Source organism: Heterocephalus glaber, unplaced genomic scaffold, assembly GCF_053883595.1.
Source record: "Heterocephalus glaber isolate CG9 unplaced genomic scaffold, H.glaber_assembly_v1.0 deba00001538, whole genome shotgun sequence".
Classification (NCBI taxonomy): Eukaryota; Metazoa; Chordata; class Mammalia; order Rodentia; family Bathyergidae; genus Heterocephalus; species Heterocephalus glaber.
The window spans coordinates 32563361-32587353 of record NW_028258333.1 but is presented as its reverse complement, the minus strand read 5'-3'; the positions used below and the strand labels follow the sequence as shown (position 1 = coordinate 32587353).

The window sequence follows — 23993 nt, the reverse complement described above, 5'->3', positions numbered from 1 at the left end:
TTAGTGGAGTAATAAGAAATAGTGATATATAGGGGAGCACCAGCAGACCAAGGAAATCAGAGACTTCTAGTGACTCAGAGACTAAAAAATAGACATTGCATGATTTCTCATCTTAGAAACAGCCAATCATTGGACATGAAATTTGAAACAAAACTTGACTTTAAGATTTGAAATAAAAGTGATCAAAGTGAAGGCAACAAAGAAAAACTGTCTAAAAGCAAGATTAAAAAATTTATGTACATGATTGTGATCAAGATTGTATCAGACAGATGACTAAACCAATCAAATGTATGCAGAACAATCCAACCAGTGATTTTAAAAGAATCCCTATTTGCTACAAATCAGTGGCATTTTTGCATGAACTCTAAAATTATGCACTCTTTGCAGTGCCACCTTCAAAATACTTTTTAAAATAATTCATATTAATATTGTCTATATAACCATTTAAAACAGAGCCTCAATGATTTCAGTGAAATGCAAAAGAAGAAAATTAAGAATTATGAAGGTGTTTTCCCAGAGACTATCAGAGAATGAAAAGAGAGAAACTTAAAATAGTCTAAGTGGCTGGAGTTGTGTTGTATAAGTTACTTAAAAGCATGGTCAGCATTATGTAAATAAGAGTAACTGAGGGCAGAGAAGCTGAGCTGGTCCCACCACCCAGAAGGAAGCTCCCCCACCACCATCCCAAGCTCCTAGGGCAGACAAAGTGAGCTGTGCAGGTGTCAGAAGCACCACCACCCCCACCCCACCCCCACCCCCCATGGAAACGAGAAGACACATAAACAAGCCTCAAAAACAGACTTCTAGATCTCCTACAGCAACCCCAAAGGGAAACGAGATGGAACAATCTGATACTCAACCACCTGCACTCTCTGAACTGGCAACAAAAGAAGATCTGGGAAAAATGAAATCAGAAATAATTACTCAGATAACAGCAAAGATTGTGCTCATGGTGCAAGACATGATTAATAAGTCTAGAGAGGACACAGATTAAAAAAAAAATACAGGATCTGAGAAACATGATGGAATCCCAACATAGGAAACAAGTAGAATCCATAAAACAGATGCAAACAGATTTCCAGGAGATGAAAAACTCCATCGAAAGTCTGCACAGCAGAATGAACCAATGTGAGGATAGAATTTCAGATATAGAAGATAAGATTGCAATTAGTAACCAGGAAAAGAAAAATTGCTTTCAAATTGTAAGGGAACACAAGAAATCAATCCAGCAGCTGCTAGACAATGCAAAGAAGAATAACATCAGAATGATTGGAGTCAATGAAGAAACAGGAGAGAGTGCAGATGACATAAAAAAACTGTTCACAGAAGTGATGGCAGAAAACTTCCCAAGGAGGGGAAACGATCTTGACATACAGATAAGTGAGGCATATAGAACTCCAGCTAGCCTTGATCAAAAAAAAATCTACACATAGGCATATAATAGTTAGGATTCCAGAAATCCAACAGAAGAACAAAATTCTACAAGCAGTCAGAGAAAAGAAACAAATCACATACAAAGGAAAGCCCATCAGAATCACAGCAGATTTCTCAATGCAAACCTTCAAGGCAAGAAGAGTTTGATGTATTTCAAGCCCTAAAAGAAAACAGCCTCCAACCCAGATTGAAGTACCTTGCAAAACTATCTTTCAAAATTGATGGAGAAATAAGATACTTTCATGATAAAGAGCACCTCAGGAACTTCATGAATACCAAACCAGCACTCCAAAACATTTTAGACAATACCCTAGGAAAAGACAATGAGGATCACAACCCCAAGAAACCCAGCAGAATGAATCCATTGGGCATGACAAATTAAACACAAATGGGGAGAATCTAACAAAAAGAAAAATTCATGACAAGGCTTTGAAAACTTTTAACTTCATCTCCCTAATAAGTATATAATTCAATCTTGTTATTGTACTGATTAGTATCTCTCTGATTCTAGAGTTGCACACCTTTCCTTGTGCTATACTGGCTATTTATCATCTTCTTATGTCTACTTTTTAATTGGGTTGTCTATCAGTGAGCTGTAAGAGTTCTTTATATATTCTGGTCATAGGTTATATGCACTGTAAATATGGTCTGTTTAAGGACTACTTTTCATTTTAATAATGTCATTTAAAGTTCTAAATTTTGATGAAATTTCATTTATCAATTTTTTTCTTTTATACATCATGTTTTTTGTATCCTAGGTAGTTCTTGCCTACCCTGAATTCATAAACATTTTCCCTTATAATTTCTTCTTAAGGTTTTATACTTGTAGGCCTTCTTATTTAGGTTCATAGATCCCTTCAAGTTATTTTCATGTATGGAAAAAAAGGATTGAGGTTAATTTTTTATATACGGATACCAGGTGTTCTAGTGCCATTTGCTGAGAACACTATCCCTCGGCTCTTGAATTGAGTTTATATTCTATAAAATACTAATGTTAAATAATCTTTCAAAACTCAGTGAACCTGGTTCCATCGCCTGCCTTGCAAGCACAAGGACCTGAGTTCGATCCCTGGTACCGAAAAAAACAAAACAAAACAAAACAAAAAAATCTCAGTGAACCATATATGTGTGGTTCTATTTCTAGATTCTCTGTTTTATTCAAATGATCTATATGTCTTTACTTACACCAACACTGCCTTGATTACTGTAGCTTTAGAAGAAGTTTGAAAATTAGGTACTAAATGTCTTCCAACACTGTTTTTCTTTTTTTTTTTTTTTAACTTTTCCAGGTCCTTTGTACTCCTATATAACTTTTAAATTTCAATATCCAATCCTTCATTTATAGCAAGTGTACACAGACCTGAATTTTTATATATACCTTGTGCTTTCTAATCCTGCTAAATTCAAGTACAAGTTCTAGGGGCTCCTAGAGATTTCTTAGTATTTTCTCTGTAGATGATCATTTCATCTACATAGAAAGATTTTGCTTCTACCTTGCCAATCCTATCCTAATTGTGTCATTTTATTGCCAGACTATTTTGGTTGGGCCTAGGTTTCAAAGTTTAATGGACAGATAAACAGTAAGCATATCTGCCCTTGTTCCCCACCTTAAGGAGAAAGCATTGTATCTTCTCCATTCATATAAGGCATTCTTACTGGAAGTATGGAGTACATGTCTTTAATCTGTTGAGAAGGTTCTGTTCTACATCTAGTCTCCTGATAGCTTTTACCATGAACAGCTGTAGAATTTACTCCAATACTTTTTCTCCAACTAGTGACAGGATCATATGGCTTTTTCCTGTCCTCTGTTTAAATGATGACTTTTGGGGGTGGATCATCCAATGCTGAACCAACACTGCCATCCTTATAACAAAACCACTTTCTACATCCTGCCAGATCTGACTTCGAATAGTTTGTTTTGTTAAACAAATTCCTATTTCTCTTCATACTTTTTTTTCCTATTTTCTTTATCCAGTTTTAGTATTAGCACAATGTTGATTTACTAAAATGAGGGGAGAAGTGTTCCTTCTTTTTTCTGCTTTAATTGTTTGATATAATTTACCAGTTAAAATGTATATGAACCTGCTGTTGTCATACAGGTAGTTTTTCAAGCTAGGAATATACTATCTTTAATAGATGCTATTCAAATTTTATATTTCCTCCAGAGTTAGTTTCTTTAATTTGTCTTCCAAGGTCCTTCTTAGAAGTTGTCAAATTTATTTCAAAACAGACTTTTGTAATATGCTTTCTGTATCCTTTTAAATTCTGTAAAATCTGTGGTAAAGTCTCCTAGATCTTGATATTGTAATTTAAAAATGTATAATTGACATTGTGTAACAGGAAGAAAAGGTCTAAAGGAGCAGGGGAAGTGGGAGGGGTAGGGGAAAGGAAAAAAAGGGGAAAGAAAAACTATGAGAAAAGAAAAAAATGGAAACAAAGTCTTTGCAAATAGGGAAGGTTAGAGGGGGTCAAGGGAGGGCAAGGGAAGGGGAGAAAAATAAGAACCAAGATACTCATGTAATGGTTCAAGATCCCAATGATAAATGTAACTGTATTTTATACCTAAAATGTACCAATAAACTTAATGGGGAAAAAAAAGAGTAACCTTTCATTGGCTGGGATCATGGATATGTAAATAAGGGTAACCTTTCATTGGCTGGGCATGGATTTGGTAAGCTCAGAGGGCTTTCCATTTGGCAGTTAGCAAAGCCTCACACTGTGGCTGTGGTGAGGTGTGTAATGGAAAGTGGATGACATCATCCAACACCATAACAACAAGGTGATGATCCCCAGTTATTTTGAGGGTTGTAAAATTACTGCCTGATATTATTTCCATGTGGTGGAGTCATCTCAGGAAGACAGTTGAGAGAGAGATTAAAATTAATTATGAAACATGTTGGTCATGTGGCTGCAAGGCTGATGCTAAATATGAAGTCTAAAAGTCTCAGAATTTAAAAAATAATATCCATTGTCCAGAAATAAAATTTAATAAATAATAAATCAATAATAGAGCTGAGTGACCTAGTGCTTAAAAATTAATCAAGAACCACTCTCCAGACATCACAAAGAATCTTCTTTACATTTTTCTTGAAAAATCTGTTTACTCAGAAAAAGACAACTGATCCCCGTTTTCTGGTGGCATTAAATATAATAAAAGCACTACATACCAGTGGCAATAAATATAATAAAGGTACTTTAAATACAAGTGTGTATATATACACACACACACACACACACACACACATACATATATATATATATATATATATATATATATATATATATATATATATGTGCACGTGTATCATTTGACCAATGGGATATCTCCACTTTAAAATGAAATATTTTCTGGTTTTCTTTAAGTGTTTTTGTACCATGAAATATAATTAATATGAACAATGTGTCTCTCCTTCTTCTTTCATCTTCCATGTTTCTACACACCTGGTGCAAGTTTGACCAGGATTTGTGGATGCAAATCCAGACTGATATGACTTCAATATTAGGCCTTCCCAACTTCTTAAGTGTTTTCCATTTTCACCTACCTTGAGAATCTTCAAGTTTTCTTCATATATTTCATCTCCAATTCACCCATAGCTGGCCTCAAAAGTACAAATGGTAACTTTTGCAAATGAGGGCCTTTAATTCTTCCCCCTTTTCTAGGAGTTTGAACCTTTGCTCTATTCTTTTCTGGAAACCCACATGTAGGATATGTTACATCCTGTCATCACCTGAACATTTTATTTTTGTCAACAGGCTCACAGAAGCTGAAGCTGACCCCTCAAAGTCATGCCCAGTCCCTCTTTCACATCCATTCCTTTTCACATCCATTCACCTTGCTCATTGACCTCTAGAATTACATTTTTTCTTGAGATTATGTCTTCCTCATTCCCTTTTGTTCCTCAGCAGGTTTCTAGCTTCACTTGGTTCATTTGTTTCTCTAACTCACTTGAACACCATTGTCACCTTCTCACTAGTAATCCAGATTCTTTAGCCATCTCAAACTTCTGCAGCTGTTGTGCCAATCCAGGGTATTAGGCAAATCTAGCCAGATGTTTTCTCTGCTCTGGTTATCCCACCGTCAAATGTTACTGAAGGAAGTCAGGAAAATGCCAGTTGGCGCCACTACAAATCTATGAAATCTAATCCCAGCCCCTCAGGACTGCTCAGAAATCCTTTTATTCATCTGACTCTCGATCAAATTCTCCACAGTTACTCTTCCAATCTCCCTCCATTCTCCTCAAACACTTAAGCCCTCTTTCTTCCATCAGCAAATGACCTCACCTTCTACTTTCTAGAGGACATTATGGTCATCTGATATCTAGTTTCTCAGTTGTCTTTGTAAATTGTTACTCTTTGACCCAAAGACCAGAGGAAGATCTAACCAGTGATGAGAGGGAATAGTAGTGTTTCTTACATGGGGATATGAAAACAAAGACCAAATATGGAGAATCTGATACTGGAGTACAAGCCCAAAACTGAATCTCAGAACAAGAATATCAAGGGACCGAGAATGCTCAGGATGATGAGCCTCCCCAACAGGAGATGGTGCAGGTGAAATCAATAGAAGACATAACAAAAGCCAAAACATCTTGTGTTTAATACAACTATAGAAATGTGACTCTTGTATGACTATTCTGAATTTATTTCAAAACTTTATTTTCATTCATTTCAGTGGATCAGAGTAGGCCTTACAACTCCTTGATACTTCATCTTTCATAGCAAGGTATGTTCATCCTTTTTCTGTATGCTGGAGCCAGTCTCCATCATACAGAAAGTTATTCCCTTATTACATTATTTTTCTTTTGTGTCTTCATCTATTGCATTGTGTTGTTCCTTGTTTACCTACTATATCACTTGCCTCAAAAACTCTAAAAAATATAAATAAATAAGCCTCTCTTCCCTCCCAACTGCCCTACCTACTTACCTAACCTTTCCTTCTTGCTTAGAGTATAGTTTTAGTTATGAAAAAGCCTTAGACACCTACCATACAACATCACACTTATAGTTAACAATAATGTTTTATACAAAAAAATTTAATGAGTACATCTCATGTGTTTTAAAACAGCTTTTTTTAAAAAAGTGAAGCCCATATTTGTTGTACCCCTCCTGATCTATGAAAGTAAAACCCCACCTATTGGTCTCTGGTCTCTCTGCATGACCTCACCTGAAACTCCCTTCTCAGAAGACTAAACTCATTCTCAGATGCCAAATCTCATCAGTCCTTAGCCATGTTGGACTCACTGCTGGTGATCAGATTTTCTAACTGACACCACATCCTTTCTTGAGATCTGAACATGTATTCTTCTTCCTCTCCTCCTATGTCTCTCTGATCATACCTGAATCTTACCTTGTCTCCCATATTATCTTCAAGCACTGACTAGAAACATTTTGTAAGGTTCAGCCTTCAGTACCGCTCCCTTTTTCACATATTACTCTGTGTCACAACTCTCATTTTCATATCTCTACTTTTGATCTCTCTCCTGTCCTTTACAGTTTCACCTGACATCAATAATGAAAGTTCCGTATACCCAAAGTAAATTTAAAAGTAGTCAAAAGTCGAGAATCTATTCTCTTGAGCCATATTGTCTAGATTCAAATTTTAGCTCAGCCTCTTACAAATGCTACAAACTTGAACAAATTGCTTACACTGGCTGTGCCTTAATTTCTTCATATGTAAAATAGGGATTGTGGGAGTACTTGATTTATGCTATGAGTGTTTAAAGAGTTAGTTCACAGAAAGAACTAGAATGACTCCCGTGTATAAATGCTCACTAAGCATCCACTGTTATTATCACTTAGTTTAGAGGATTTTGGTATAAATAATTGAGCTGATGCTATTGCCATTAACAGAAAAAAAAGGAACAACATGAAGAATAATATTCATGCCTGAACCTGTTTCCACATCTCATTTTGCTTTATATCAAGATTCTGCCCACAACACAAAAGTTTGAGCTTCCATCTTTTCCTCTGCTACTGTCCAAGCCCACAACTTCATTATCTCAAACCTGAGTTACTCAACAGTTCCTGGCTGAACTCCTGCCTTCCATCTTTGCCCCAAGTCCGTCTTCAGCTTACTCTTCCTTTTCTAAAGGTAGATGTCTTTGTAAAGTCTGTTCTGTTTTATTTTGACCTTCAGAGTGAATTGAAATGTTGAGTGCAGTCTTGCTCATGTTCCTTCTGATCTCCTCCAGGCACCCCCAGTGCCTTCCTCAGTGCTCGGAGCACAGGAAGCACCCTGCACCTTAACGCAGCCCTGTGTGTGTGACAGCTCCTCTCCATGTCTCACCCTCTCATCTACTTCATTTTATTTAGCAAACTTCTATTTCTCTTTTAAGAACCAGTTTAAATACCATGTAAGGAAGTCATCTCTTTCATATCTCCATGACCTGAGATAAATGGTAGAGACAGGTATATTTTTATTAGTTGCTAGTGACACAGAATTATGAGGTTCATTTGGGGAAATTGGTACATGCATTTAACATATTTTGATCATTTTTAATTCCATTTCCCACCTCTCTCTCTCCTCCCCACTCTGCTTCATCCTCTTTCCCATCTCCAAAAGTCTACCTTCTCATTTCCTAGAGATCACTATCTTAATTAATTTGCTATTTAGACTCCCATACTTGACTAGATTTCTGTATTTCTTGCTCATAACAGAGGTCCTGGCATATAGTAGGTAGCTGGTGAAATTTTATGAAATAAATCAATATTCTTCCCAAATGCCCAGGGCCTACCTTCTCATCCTTCCTAAGCTTATGGAATCTATTATAGAAATGCTTTTCCTACTAACATCTTCGTTTCTGACCTCACTGCATTCCCTCACTCTGACCTTCTTCATCATTGATACATATTCTTACTCCAACCTGATCACCAATGTTGTTCACCCTTCTCTTAGGAACACCCAGAATATATTTCTGTCAGATATGTCTTCATTAAGCATAGGTTCTATCATTTTATCCCACTACTCAGAGCTACTTGAAGTCACCCATTGACTGAGAGCACAATGCACACCCTTTTAGCACTGTTCCCTCTAACTCCTCAGTCTTACCTCAAAATCATCCTCAACTCTTCACAAACACACACACACACACACTCCATTCCAACACCCTCAACTGTCAGCTTTCCTTAAAACTAGAATGCCCCTATTCCAATATGCGGGTATCTTTTTCCATCATTTAAAGCCCAATTCTAGAGGTCTTGCTTCCATAAAGTCTTTTATCAATACACTGTCCAAAAATATTCTCTTCTCATCTTATTTTCCCAAAATGTACATAAGGGCATCTGTTTTGGTTGATCATATCCCCCCTCCTATGTCACCATACATTCTGATTTTTAAAGTGTGCTTCCTCTGATCAGAAAAATTGTGAAAGAGTCGCCCCTCCAGAAGGACCCTACTCCAAGTACTGTCTACCTTGCTAGTAGAAAACAATGCCCCTTCCTCCGAATGGATGTGTTCCTATCAGAGAACAGCAAGGAAATCACAAGTCAGATGCCCACTCTTCTCTTGGCCAAGTGCCTTTAGCAGGAGAGTAAATCACAGACGTCTTCAAAGCCCGTGTGTTATCAACACTCTGCAGGCAATAAACAGAGGTCTGGCATTTGACATGTCAAATTCTGCAGTTTCATGAGGAAGGTTCAGGATGTCAAATGTTGTGGTGACACTTCTCACTTGCTTCCATTCGAAGCCTTCATTTGCAAGTCACTCTAGGCCAAGTTCTGCCCTTCAATTGCCCCCGCAGGATTATGGGTGGGGCTGACTTACCTGGCCCGTGAGCTCCCTAGAAGAAACATGCTTGGCTCAGCTACTTGGAGATTATTACTTGTCACCGGTTTGTCAGCAGACAGTGCATCTGGCTGCAGTGTAAGACACTCACTGTCACCTTCCCTCACACACACACACACACACACACACACACACACAAACAGGCTGTATTTGGGAAGAGTAAGCTTAATTCAACATTGTGGTCAAATCAGTTAAGTTCATATGTACACATTTTTCCAATCTGCTTTCCATTGATATCAATACAATCAGATTGTTTTGATCTCCTTAACCCTGACCCATATTTCTATCCCCAAATTGACCCCAAATTCAATGAAATTGAGAGGAAGGAATTATTGTTTAGGTCTACAAAACACCAGCAGAGTGAGTTCATGAATAAGTCAACTCAGTAAATGAAGAATACAAATATGAATAATTTTTCAGAGTATTTTGCCCATAAAAAAAAAGAAATAGCTAACAAACCACAGTAGGAACTAAATAATGCAGTGAGTGGCCTTGTAAGTGAAAAAGAATTAAACGACCTTAGAGTGAGACCACTGAGTAAACAAGGTTTACAGACCAGGAGCAAAATTGATGGCAGAGCTCAGTAGAAATAAACAGGAAATAATAAATGTCTTTTACTATCATTGAAAATAAAAATGAGAATATACAAAGGGAATAACTCTCAGCCTCCATGAATCACCAGTCAATTGCAGTTGACATAATTACACCTAGTTCACAAATGAGGAAACTGAGTCGCCGTTAGAGTATGCAATCATTGTTGTTTTAACAGTCCATCTCAGGGTACACCTTAAGGTGAAGGGGAGACACATGAAGACTCTCATGACAAAAAGAGTGAATGAAATTCTGTGAAAAAATGAGAAGAAGCCTAAAATTCAAAATGACTGTGATATTAATTCATACTCAATTACAAACCACTACATGTGGTTGCATATTTAAATCTTCATAGGTGGTGGCTGAAAATAGAGATTCTTGTTCTCTCCACCCAGTGATTTGGATTCAGATTTGATGTGGGCAGCTGAAATCTGTATTTTTATCAAACACTTAAGGCAATTTACTCTACAGCAATTTGGGGGCTCGGCAATCTTCAATCACTGCTTTAACTATATAATTCCTTACTTACCAATTTAGAAATGTACCCATCTTCATACTCCATAAGGTTAAAATCTTCTGTTTATCTTAAAGACTTTTAAAAGTTGAGTTTCACATGACCTAACTATTCCTATCACACAATACTTTCAATACAAACCTCTCTCCAGGCAGGAGGTCCCCTCAGCATCTGGCTAGGACAGTTCTTCCCTTCCTCTACCCCTCTAAAATTCTGTATATTCTTTAAAATGAAGTTTCATTAACACCTCTTGTCCAAAGGTGCCTCCAGTTTATATCACCAAATGGTCTCTGACTTCTCCAAATTCATCACAATTATGCTGTGTGTCTCAGCACTGAAGACTTAAATATACACTGTTGTTTGCAGCTTTCTTGGTCACAAACATCATTGTTATCTGTAAAACTAATTTATAACTTAATTTTTTCATGCATACCACATTTCTTACTATGCTTACGGTTCTAAAATGGTTACTCATAATTTAATAGAAAGAAAGGGAGAGGGGCATATGTTTTGGCTAATATAACTGAAAAGTGAGGTGCATCTGCTCTGTTTCCCCGGTATTAGCTTCATTCCTTGGCAGAACCTTTCAGGTTGTGACTCTCAGCAACCCTGGGCTTCTACTAGCTAAGAAAGAACTTCCTCCCCTCAGGTTCAAATCTTGTATAAATGATCAAATGTTTCAGAATCCTCATGGAACTAGGACCATAGTTTCTACCTAAAATGAATGAAGGCTAAAAGCCACTCTTAAGCAAGTATTACTCCATTCTTTTGGGTCGTCTATTTTTAAGCCTCAGTTTTGTTCCTAGAGATAGAGATGAAGAGCTTTGTCATCTATTTTTTCAGAGTAAATGTGCATCTGACCTTCTTTGTTTACTTATTCCTCAGATTGGAATTTTTGGTTTCTAATCTCAGCTGTTCTGACTACCTTAAAGATTCCGGATAGGTTAAGGACCCTTTCTCAATGAAATACTGTTCGCACAGAGTATCTGGGAGCAGAATTCTGTGTTGCAGAATGCATGGTATAGAATAGTCCGTGGTAGATAGTTGCTCTTTTGTAGGCTGTTTCTTTTGCAATTTTGTGGGAGTTTTTATAAAATAGATGGTATTTTTGTTGTTCTCAAACTTCTATGACTTGGTTTTACTTGTTTATCAATCAAAATCTGTCTAGTAATAAATACATTTATGATTTGAAGGTTTTAAAAGAGGAAAAAAAGAAAGAGTTGTTCTTCCCAGCTTTACTGAAGTCAGAGGTCTCACTCTTGCTGGCCAAGGTAAGGTGCTTGTGTGTTACTAGGACAAATGATAAAATTTGCCCTACCCAAAGGACAGCTGTGCAGAAGAGTGATTGCTCATAGGAAAACCAATGGGCTATTCTCAAGAACAACAGGGAAGTAGGTAGTAGGAATGTCAAAGAAGTTGATATCTATGCCTCCAAATTAGACGCCTACTGTCCACATAACAAAAGCAAAATCAGAAGTAAATAAAGAAGTTGAATCTTTAAAAGACAGTCAACGAGGACCTGAGTTTGATCCCCAGTATCAAAAAAAAAAAAAAAAGACAGTCAATGTAAGTCAAAAGGAGATGGGGAAAGTTGTAGAGAACTTGACACTGAAATCACATGTACTTTGTGAAAAGCATGGAAAGGAAATATTTCTTAGGTATAGAGCTCAAATTATTTGAAGTAAAAGGAGCATTAGTTAGGGAAATTTAGAATAAGCATGAGAAAGCCACCGAAAACATTCTACTGCAGTTGTTAGAACTGAGACTGTAGACAAAAATGACTTTATTACTACCTTGCCCAGGGAGGCAAGTAGAAAGTTACCAGATAGAAACATTAGGAACAGTTAAGTACCGAAAATGAAATCAAATACAAAACCCTCTGAGCTGCAACAATGCTAACTACAATATAAACATGGCTTGACCAGGTAGTTGTAACTTATGCGTGTGAAATGACTTGGTAACAAAAATCTCTGGTTGAAGCCCTTTAAAGAATTTATGCTATCTAAAAACAAAGCCATATCTCCTTCTTCAATTTAATTGTTTCCAAAATCCTAAAAAGACAAAGTCTTAACTGTAGATAATGTGTGCATTACAGTGTTTCTTACTTTGAAGCAAGAAACATTATACATTGGGAACTAGAGCTAAGTGAGAACATAGTGAGGTCCACTCTCGCAATGTATTAGACAGTGCATTAACTGACGTGAGACCACACCTGATGGAATTTATAGATGTTTCCTCTTTTTTACTTGGTCTGTAAGAAAGGAAAAGTCCTTTAAAGTTATTGTCAACATCTGATCTTTTTAAGTAAAGACAGAAAAAGTTATCTCTTTGATCTTCACTCCTGATCCGTTCTGTTCATTCTCTAGAGACAAAGGAAAACAAAAAAAGGAAAGAGGTAACATTCCCTTGATTAGAAAAAATCTAGAGTAAATTTAACACTAATAATTATATAGAAAGTTTAAAATCTTTTCTGTGGAATTTAAATGAGTAAAGAATCTAGTTTCCCCAGGTAAAATATTCTAGTTGCTCACAGGTAACTAGAGCTTTGGATATTATATTCTCTACTGTTTAACTACATTGATAGACACAAGTGAGAGGTGAAACACATGTTGCCATTAGTCTCCCTCACTTCAGCACAGCTCCTCCCACCTTCTCAAGCAGTTCTGGAATTCCTCCTTCATCTTCACAAAATGTGATCAAAACTTCAGTGGCTGCTGTTGCCAAGTGCCATCCAACACAAAGGCAACTTTGTAAAAAGATCATGATATATCCTCATCCACCTTATTCACCAGATCTGGCACTGTGTGACTTCCGGCTCTTCCCCAAAGTCAAAATGACCATGGAAGGTAAACGTTTTGAATAGATTCAAGATATCAAGGCAGCCAGGACAGTGCAACTAAAGATATTCATGAAAGAGGATTTTCAGAACTGCTTCAGAAAGTGGCACGAAAGATGGGATAAATGTGTTCAAAGACAGGGGGTATTGTGAGGGGAATTCATGGCAAAGTGTCTTTTTACTGTAATAATTTTTTAAAACTAAAAATTGACCATAGTTTTTGATCATACAATGATGTAAACTTTATGCCTTAATTTATGTAAACTTTTCTTACTTTTTTAATTTCTAGAACTTCTACTCCAGGTTCTCCCAGAGACTTGAAGAGATTCCACTTCCATTCAGCACTGGAGAACAGCTCTGCAGATAGATTTGTAAAGGAGAAGGGAGTGTGCCATCAAAATGCCTGGCCCTACATCAAAGCCAGCTACCCCATCACTGTGGAGGCTGCTGCCCTGTGTCTCCATCAGGATAGCATGGACAGTCCTGGGAGTCATTTTGAAACCTGAACATAAAAGGGAAATTGACAGGTGCAGAAAAGAAGAAAGCTGGGTGAAAACACCTCCAGTCTCGTCTTTGCAGGCAGCCATAATGCTAATAGCATGCATTTCTTAGAAACTCATGTCTCTAAACCTGACATTAAAGTGACCATATATCCTGGATTTTCTGAGTCAAGCAATCTCAAATATTGTGTCTACTAATCTGAAGTTCAAATGTGTACGTGTGTATACACAGTATCTTATGCACAAAAAAAGAATAACAAAGGTTTTTCTCCTAACTCCAGTGTCAGAGCACATCCAGATGTATGTTCTGGAGCTGGGCAGGGAGAGAGGCAGACAGGTGAGGCCACCCCCACCCCCATCCCCACCCACCAGCCGCTTATAGACCACAGTGTGAAAGGAGGTGCTTCTCCGATCATCAAGGAGCCAGGGCAGGGGAAATCTCTTATTTATACATAGATGAGCTCAAATGGCTTGGCAGTATATACATAGTTTCATTTTGATAGCAGAATAACCTTTCAAGAATTCTGAAATATAAATAAGAAATCAAATAAAAATGATATAGCTCCCATTAAATAAAAGCAGAGTGTGCAACAATATAACACAAACCATTGCTTCTAAGGGTCTGATGACAAATCATTTGAGCCCTGCTCTTAAGAATTATCTCAGATCTGGAGCCTCACACCAGAATTATATATTATATTACACATTTATTTATCAGTTAGGATAATGCAGGGTTGATCTCTCTGAAACAGCTGTCTGTCCATTTTGTGCCTTCATATTTTAATGCATCTTCGAGACACAGCCCGCCAACCGGCTCAAATCTGCTGTTGGCAGGACAGCATCATAACTTAGTTTAACATTTCCTCCAGTGATTTTTCCCTGTAGTTGATGTGGATGTCAAATAAAGTCTGTCAAAGCTGTTTCTTATAACATAAATTCCAGATGTTTTTGGCTTCCCAAAAGGAAGATGTAGTAGGTTTGCTTTTACTAATACACTTAGATAATGAAAATAGAAGTATGGCTATAAAGTCCTTTTATACGCTTTTCATGTTGAAGTATGTAAGCCATAATATGTGTTCTTCTTCTTCATAAATGAGGTCTATATGCAGGAAAAAAAAGATATAAAGTGAGAAGAAAATGGAATTGGTATTAGGCCAAGCTAAAACATAACTACTTTTGATGAAGAAAAATCAAAAGAATAAAATATACTGTACATTGTCTCTATTAACTCTATATTTGAGTCATTTATTAGGCATCAATTGTGTACTCAGCAGTATGTGATAAGTGAAAGGCAGAGCAAATACTCTATAGGAGGAGCCAGGGCTTCGTCAGGAAAAATTAGTGGAATATTCATAGGCACCAGATGAACAAATGTAATCATCTCTAACTAAAACCTGAGCAATTAAAACAAAGCAGGTGGAAGGAATAATCACCCGATGTGGGATTCATTTGGGAAAAACTAAGGCAAACACCCCCAGCGCTCAAATCTCCGACCAGCAGCCACACCATCCTGTGGGAACTTAGAAATGCACATTTTCAGTCCCCACCTTGGATCTATAAATCAAAAACTCCAGGAGGGAGAGGACTCCAGCAATCTGCATTCTAACAGCCCCAGGCAATTCTGGTGCATCCCAGAGTGTGAGAACTATCACACAAGGGAAGACACAGAGAAAAGCACTCGCGCACTGTTTGCCTGGGGTGTGCTTCCAACATGTGTCTGTGTGATATGTCTAATGTCTCTAAAAAAGAGACTTCACCAAAATGATTTCCAGAACAGCCCTTAGTGCCGACAATCCTTCATTGAAACCTCCTGTCCCTGAGCAAAGCTATGAGGAAATACCGACTTTGGGCAAGGTCAGCACAAGTATTTTATTTTTCCCTCACCAGAAAGTCATGAAGTCTAAGGACATGTTGCTTCCTGCTGCTGCGGGTTTCTAATCAGTGACTGATGTAAGTATAAACTGACCTAACTATAGCTTTTAGTCTCTCTGGGAAGGTTTTCAAGACAGCCCATGATGTGTTTACTAAAGTCATTTGGGCTGTTTCAAATGTGTCACGTTCAAATTATGGGGACTTTGACCCAAATGGACAGTCTCCTCCTCATTCTCTCTTCCAAGTCCACTATACTTAAATTTCTTCTTCTAGTCTTGAGAATTATTTGGCTCAAATGTACTTTCTCCATGGAATTCTGAAGATTTATGTACTCCAAGTGTTTATAATTTTTTAACTGAACTTAGGATATGACAAATTTATCTTACGACCTAGACATTTTTTAGTTTACCTGAACAACTTGGTGATATACTCTTGAAATATATTTTCAAAAAGTTTTTCATTTAGTTTATTTTTGTTCTTTGGATGACGTGGCTGCATGATCTACCCTTGACTGAGGCCTGCAGTTCTCAATCAGGGAAAACATTTGCCTCTTTGAGACATTTGACGATGTCGCGTTTTAGTTACCACAACTGGAGAGTCGTGCCACTGCCATCGAAAGTATAAAAACCAACAGTACCCCCAAATATCCCCCATACATTGGTCTTTATCCTTACCACACCCAAAAAATTCTGTGCCCCAAATCTGAGTAGCAGTAGCATGGAGGTAGTGAAACCCTCCTTTACTTGATCCTTTGCATAACAGAGAATAAAGAACCGGAAAAAGAACATGGGTAGGATTTAGCAATGCAAATACTGCTGATATTTCCGGGGTGTTTCTTAGTAAGACCAATGTTGATTTCACTGTGTCTGGGGATTCCCTTTTAGAAATAAAATCTCTTCCTATTATAAAAACAAACACAAAATTTAAAAGGAGAGAATTGCCACGCATTTGTAGAAAGAGCAGGGAAACTTCTTAGTCCTAGAGCCACAGTTCCTCTCATCCTTTGTCACCACACCCCTGCATCCCGTGATAGATCAGGAGCTGACTGAGGCATCCAGTTGAATTTCCTGCCTGCCCTGGGATGAGCTCCTTCCAGTCTCTCCTTTACCTCTCTGCTTCTCTCTCTTCCTGCCTCTCACGCCGATTGATTTCTCTTTTGCCATATATCGTTATTTCTCCTCTACCTCACATCGGTTGGCACCTCCCATTCCCTTCCTCCTTTCCCCAGGTTCCAGCACACCTCAGTCCTCTGTCCTTCCTCTAATTTCTTACCCTAAATACCGTGCACTTCAGTCCACATGCAGGCCTTTGGATTTGTGTACTGTGGGAAGCACATCTATTGTATAAAACAGCACTTGTTACTAGTTGCTCAAAAATTGCAATTACTTTCATCTAGTTCTGGTTTTGAAATTGTCTGTTTTCTCTTTTACTTCAAGTAAACACAATATTCCTCATCTTACATACAGGGGGAAAAGATAGTTGGAGACAAGCCTTAAAATGACCTCATGTTCCCTTTCAGAAAAAAATCAGGAAGTAGGTGAGTGCCTCTCACTGTACCCTATTTATTCCAATACCTAAACCAAGAAAAATGTTTTAGATTAAAAGGAAATTAGCTGCTTACTTGTTATTTGTCAGTAGCAGAAGAGAGGAAGTTTGTCTTAAAGAGGAATCAGGCATCTAATGATAATAACCAGTTGAATGATAAATAAAGTAATTGACTTTCATTTATTTGACCATCTACTTTCTTCTTTAAGACAGCTAAATTCCATCCTTTTCATTTTGTTTGTGCACTATATTGCATACATATTTAGGATTATGCAAGGACAGACATTGATAAAAAGATCAATAATCATTTAATTATTTAATAATATTGTGTCCAATGGCATACACAGTTTTCTTTAAGTCTTGTGCTGGGATGCACTGCAGTTCATATTTTCCATTGCTATACAACATGCTGTTCACAATAACAAAGAATTGTCTGATCTGCTGTGTTTTGAATATTAATATTGACTATCCTGGCTTTTGTTTGCTTGGGTCATGAAGATTTAATAATTTAACAATAGGTCATTGGAGTTCTGTTGTGTCATCAAATAATTATAGAATTTATATTTTATCAGTGGCAAAGCCACCCTGGTATTCTAAATTCCACTTACTGTCCTTTAGCTTAATGCTTACTGTTACCCTTTCTCGACATGTTTTCCCATCATGAAAATTAACCCACTCTATATCTTTCTGGAAAGAAAATAAACTGCTCCCTTGCCAAGGCTTTCATTATGCTGCTTCTTTCCTTCATGAATTGTGATCTAACAGTAGACTAGCAAAAACCCCAAGCCTTTGAAGTGTTGTGCTAATTTGATTAATACGTAGTTACATCCTGTTATGATGCACTTTGCCTTATGCATTTTAAATGGAAAATGCAGAGTGGATTACATTTGTGTTAAAAACACAGCATATTAAATGAACAGCACTGAAAGCAGTCTATAATAACAAGCTCTGCAACCACTTTAAACATGCAGAAGGCTTGTAGGTAAATGATAATTATATGAAAATACATGTTTTTACAACAATTAAGATGTCAATAAAAACACTGGTGAGGTTAATACAGTTGTACTTAAAATGTTTACTCTACTAGTAATTAAAATCATTCTAAAAATATCCTAATAGAATTTCCTAAATTATGTGTATATTCATCTATATGTATATATCCATAGGTATACATGTATATATTCCATAAATTCTTTGGGGGAAAAGTGTCTAAGTCATCCTAAGAGCAAGAGGTTACTTTCCTAGAAGGACACATATGTTTTTATGCTTATTACTAGAAGAAAACAATCAAATTGCCAGAGTTACTAAAAATAATACAGTTATATTTTATGTGTATCTTACTAAGATTCAGGGACTCAGGCTGGCTTGATGAAAGGAAGAGAATAAATCTTATGGCCAGATTTGTTCAACACCCTTCATATTATCCTAACCTGATTTTTCATTTATAAAGCATTGTAAAGTATTAAGATAGTGTATTCTTAATAGATATCTGAAGTAGTCACTATGATCTTAAAGATATCCTTGTAATAGGATATAAAGCTTATGAATATCTTATATCTTCATTTTTGGAGACACATCCACAACTATTTTTTTCATTTGCAATGTAGACTTTTATTGTTACAAAACTTTTCCCTTTCTTATCACTTTTTACAATGACTAATGATGGTTCATAATAGTTCACAATGACTTGACCTCTGGCTGCTTTCATTTGGACTTTTTTCTACTCACAGGACAGCCACATTGAATCTTGTTGTCAAATCTACTGAGTGCATCCTGTGGCAATTGGTTGAAATTTATGACTATAGTGTCTACTGGATCAGAAACTCCTAAGGGGCTGAAGAACAATAGCAAACACTTTTGTTTCCTCATCAAGCTTGCTCTCTACTAATCACTGTCTGTCCACTTATATTTGTTACCTATGGTCAGTTCAGAAAACAATGAATCAAGCTTTTTATTTAGTGAAAACAATTACTATGCTAAAACCTAAACTACAAGTAGAAGAAAGTTTTGTGTGAGTATATGTTCATCTCATTTGTATAGGCTATAAATTTGTGTAAAAAAGCATCTGTGAGATAGTAAGCTTTTCAACCAGTTCTGGAGTTGAAGCAGAAGCTTTCCTCCAAATTCCAGTGCAGAATATTTGAGAAGGAAATGCAGTAGTAGCATGGTACAGTGAAGTTCATAGGAGGATGTATTGTTTCTATGCCCACCTCTTTTATTAGAGTCAATTTTGTAGCTTTAGAAAACAATTTGATTTTCTTCGACCTGAAACCCATCATTTGATGGTTACATAAGTAAAATTTGTTTTATAATGTTCTTCAAATATTTTTGAGTGCTATCCACAATAAGATATATTTACATAGCGATCTAGTACACACACACACACACACACTTATGCAAACACATACAACTGAAGCAAGATTTTCAAGAAGCAGTTCTTACTTTTACAACCTACAATGTTGATATTTTCCTGTTGTACTTTTTGTTGTTTGAAAAAAACCGATCTAAGATGCCTAAAGCACAGCCCACCTCCACTGTCCGCTCAAAGGGTTATGTGATCGTATTATTTCTCATGGATTCTGATAGTACCTTTGATCACTTTTTCCAAGAACAACAATACTCTTCCATTCTCTTTGGATTTGCATGCATTTTTTAATTTAGAATTTGTGCTTCAGTATATAATTTCTTGCTTAAAACTGACAATCACTGGTCTCTATTCACATCATATCATTTCTTTACCAAACATTTGTTGATTATATTGTGCTTTTTAAATGTTCCCTTTAAAATGTCAAAAGGAAAGCTGCTATAATTAAAATTGTTGCTCTCATAGAAAAGCTATTTTACTTACCAATGCAACTAAATAAGTGACCTGTGTACTACAAGATTTAAGTATTTGGTAACTGCAGGTAAATATGAGTCTAATCCCATCGTTGCATTATTTTCACAAGAAAGACTGAAAATAGCATATTTGTTGCAACTATTGACAATTCATTCATTACAAGTGGCGAGATCTGACACAAGTTTAGCCTGATAGTTGGCCCACCAATATGCTTGGTAATGTAGAAGGTAAAAAGAAATACAAACAAAAAGAATAAGATAATTCTGTGGGCTGATTTGAAAGTGTCAAGATGGTAAGAATGAACTGCATGCAGGTGTGAAATAATCAGTCTATCTAATTCAGACACAACTTCTGTAGTGTTAAGTGTTCTTGATGTTGTCTTACCTCTTTTGTTTGGATGTACTGGACTAACTAAATGAATGTCTTTATTACCTCTTATTTACCATTTCTTCTATAAAATACGAAGTCTGAAGTTTTTTTTTTAACATGGAGTGTTCCATAGTCCAACGCCTGGCACATAGTTAGCATTCAATAAATATTTCCTATTTAGATCAGATTTATCTCCTGTATGTTTTCTAAAAAGTTAATGTCATAATTTTAGCTAATACCAAATCAACCACCTCCAAAATTTGCTCTGAACTAATGAGAATCACCCTGAAAGTTAAGTTTTCTGGGTAGGTTGGTGTAAGGGGAGGAGACATTAAATTAGTTGTAATTAAATGTTTCTGCCACTTCTTATCTCTTCTCAAGCTATAGCGGTGTCCCAAAACAATAGCTTAATTCTGTGACCTCTACTACTCTTTGTAAATTAGCAATTTAAATAAATTAAATTAGAGTGAAGGTAAATATTGATCTAGATTTTTACTCTCCGGAAGAGTTCTTTTAGATGAGTGCCATCTCACAGAAATAAAATGCAAGCTATATATATAATTTTAAATTGTCAGTAGTTCCATTTAAAAACTCTTAAATGGCAGGTGAAAATCAATTTAATCATATTTTATTGAATCTATTTTATTCAAACATTATTGTTTCATTATGTAATGACCAAAGAGTTACTAATCAGACATTTTACATTATGTTTTACATGAAATCTTCAAAATGCAAAGTTTATCTCACATTTGCAGCACATCTCAGTGTGGCCTGGTTTGATTCTAAATCTCAGGAGCCACCCCTGGCTGGTGGTCATCATTTTGAACATTGCCATTCTAAACTTTTTCACTCCAAATGACTTTGCAGGTGAACCAGAACAGATCTTCTCAGACAGAGCTAAAACTGTATTTCAAATTTTCCAAGTTTAAAAGCAAACTTCTTGTTAGCTACTGAAAGATAGAGGGCTTTTGTTAACATGAGAAGATTATGACCCCTCCCACACATCCTTTCCAAATTTCCTATTGATTACTTCCCCAGGATGAAAGAAGCAGGAAACAGGAATATCCTCTCATGGATGTGGTTGCCATCTTTACTGGTGTGGTTAGCACTAAATCCATTAACATTAATACTCTCCATAAGAAGCTTTGGATAAGTAGCTTTAAAACTCTGGCTGATCAACAAAGAAGTAGATTTTCTTGGGGCAGAATGAAATTGTGAGAAGGGAAGACAAGAGTGAGGCAGAGATGCTGCTGAGTCATACAACACAAAATTGTAGAAAAAATAAAGAGAGGCAGGGCTAATCGGAGAAATTGCTAGATTTTAGAAAGCCCTGCATTCCCTTGGCCCCATTTTCTTTCTTCCATCCCCCACAGCCTACACTCCACCTCCACTAAGCCCATTCAGTATGTCAGTAGCCACTGGACTTTGAAAGCCAATATCTGAGCCAGTAGAGGTGAATGTGCCTGAAGTTAATACCAAATTAGTCTTACCTGTCACAGTGGTCTTGCAGGATGAAATCACTTTGCATCCCATAGAGTAGTGCTTCTAAAATTTTAAAGCATGTATGAATCACCTACAAAAACTTGCTAAGATTGTGATTCTGGTTCTGGAAGTTTGGGGTATTGGAGGAGGAGGGAAGAGACTGAGAAGAAGATTCAATGTTCCAGACAATGCCTATGCTATGGATCTGGGACCACATAATACAAGTCCTCTATTAGTGGTTCTTAACCTTTTCTGCACCTTACCATTACCTTCAAAGCTTTTTAAATATAACCTGTGCTTTAGTTCTGATTAATTAAACCAGAAGGAGAGCAGGGTGCACAAAGTGAGTGAAGCAAGTACTAGTACTTTGTAAAATCTCCCCAGAGGATTAAAATGTATAGCAATGTTGGAGACCCACTAATCTATCCTAATGCTAGTGAAATCAAATGGCTTTTGTCTTCCCATTCTACCAACTCCCAAAGCTTCATAGCAAGCTGCTAGATCCCTCCTCCTACTCTGTGTTGCTCTGTCAGCTAACTCTATCTTCTTACTCTCTATTGTAACCCACCCCTTTACCTGGGCTTCAGTTCATTTCAATCACACAAGTAATGATTAATAATCATATAGTAGACAGAAGAACTAAAATCCCTACATTCTAGAAAATTTGGATCTTGTTGCGATATTATTATAAAGTACTACAACTTATCACACTTACTTCCCTTTCAAAAATCATGGTGTCAAGTTTCCAGGAAAGAAATGTCTTAAGTTTATTAGAAAATCCTTTCTTAAATTTGAAATTAGGTTAGAAAGTGCCATTGAAAACGCTAACATCTACTCTTTTATAAATTTTGAAATATACAATATATTATTATTAAATATGGTCACTATACTGTATAATAGATCTTTAAAATTATTCCTAACTGAATATCTGCCCAATCTCTATCACCATCACCACCCCACACACCCTTTAAGACCTACTGTTCTACTGTATATTTCTATGAGTTTGATGTTTTCATAATACAAATACAAATGAATCATTCAGTATTTATTCTTCTGTAACTGGTTTATTTCATTTAGCACAATGTCCTCCAGGTGTACCCATGTTGTTGCAAATGACAGCATTTCCTTCTTTATTAAGACTGCATAAAATCTCATTGTGTATATATACCACATTTGTTAATTAACTTTAATCATCTCCCATGTAAACATATATCAAAACATCACATTGTGTCCCATAAAAATATATAATTATTGTCAATTAAAAATGTTTTTTATAAAAGGAAAATGTGATTGAGCTACACAGTGCTCCATCTGAATTGACATTAGTAAAGTTAGACAATTGAAGAATGTTTTGAAGATCAGATCTGGATGAGTGAGGCTTATAGGAGTTTGTCACACAGTTGACAGGAGGGGAAAGGAGAAAAGATATCTAGATGAATAATGGAAACCATTTTAAATCATGGGCACTAGAGACAATTATAAAACATGAGACCAAATCTTTGAATCTTGTGTCTTTTTCCTTTACTAAGACGTAAATGAACCCAGTCAATTGCTTACTGGTTCTTCTACCTTTACAGAAAATAAAATGAAACTATCCTGCGATAATTTTTAATTTGCCTCTCCTAGATACCAGTGGTGTACATTTGGCCAGTGTAGGCTAGCATTGTTCACCACAGGGGTTTTCAGAGGCCTCAAATTTTTTAACTATCTGAAATAGGCTTTGTAATCCCCAGGTCTTTAACTTGTGGTTCTACACTCTGTTCTCTTAAACCAAATACTCACCATTTAACAGGGCATTTTGCTTGCTGTATAAATGTAGCTACCAGCATATTTAATGCCAGAATATTGGCATTTATTTGGTATAATTACTTATACATTCATATATTCTTTCATTTCCAATAGATAGGTAGGTAAGTAGATGATAGCTAGATAAATAGATAGAGGGGACTTAGATGCTTAGAGCTGACATTCATTATTTCCTTTTTTTCTGGAAGTAAAAAGATTTATATGTATGAAACACCTTCAGTAGAAGTAAGATTGGTGGAAAATAACATAATATCAAACCAGGTCTCTTCCTAATACCTCTAGCGGTTATCTCTTTACTGATCTCTTTGGTGCCCTTTGTAACACTTACCCATTAACATTTACCACTGATGATCTGAATCAAAACCAGGAAATACTTGCTGTAAAAGAGAAATAAAATATTTCTTTCTGGATAGCACAGTTTT

At 36.4% G+C, this 23993-nt stretch overlaps 1 long non-coding RNA gene across 1 annotated transcript in view; it reads left to right on the top strand.

Annotated features, from left to right (window-relative positions):
* Nucleotides 1-15348, top strand: part of LOC147824550 (uncharacterized) — a 123051-nt gene extending 107703 nt beyond the window's left edge. Inside the window, exons 5-6 of the long non-coding RNA XR_015442267.1 lie at nucleotides 11516-11593; nucleotides 13448-15348. This is a non-coding gene — a long non-coding RNA (uncharacterized LOC147824550). The remainder of the gene's footprint in view (nucleotides 1-11515; nucleotides 11594-13447) is intronic.
* Nucleotides 15349-23993: the final 8645 nt, after the last annotated feature.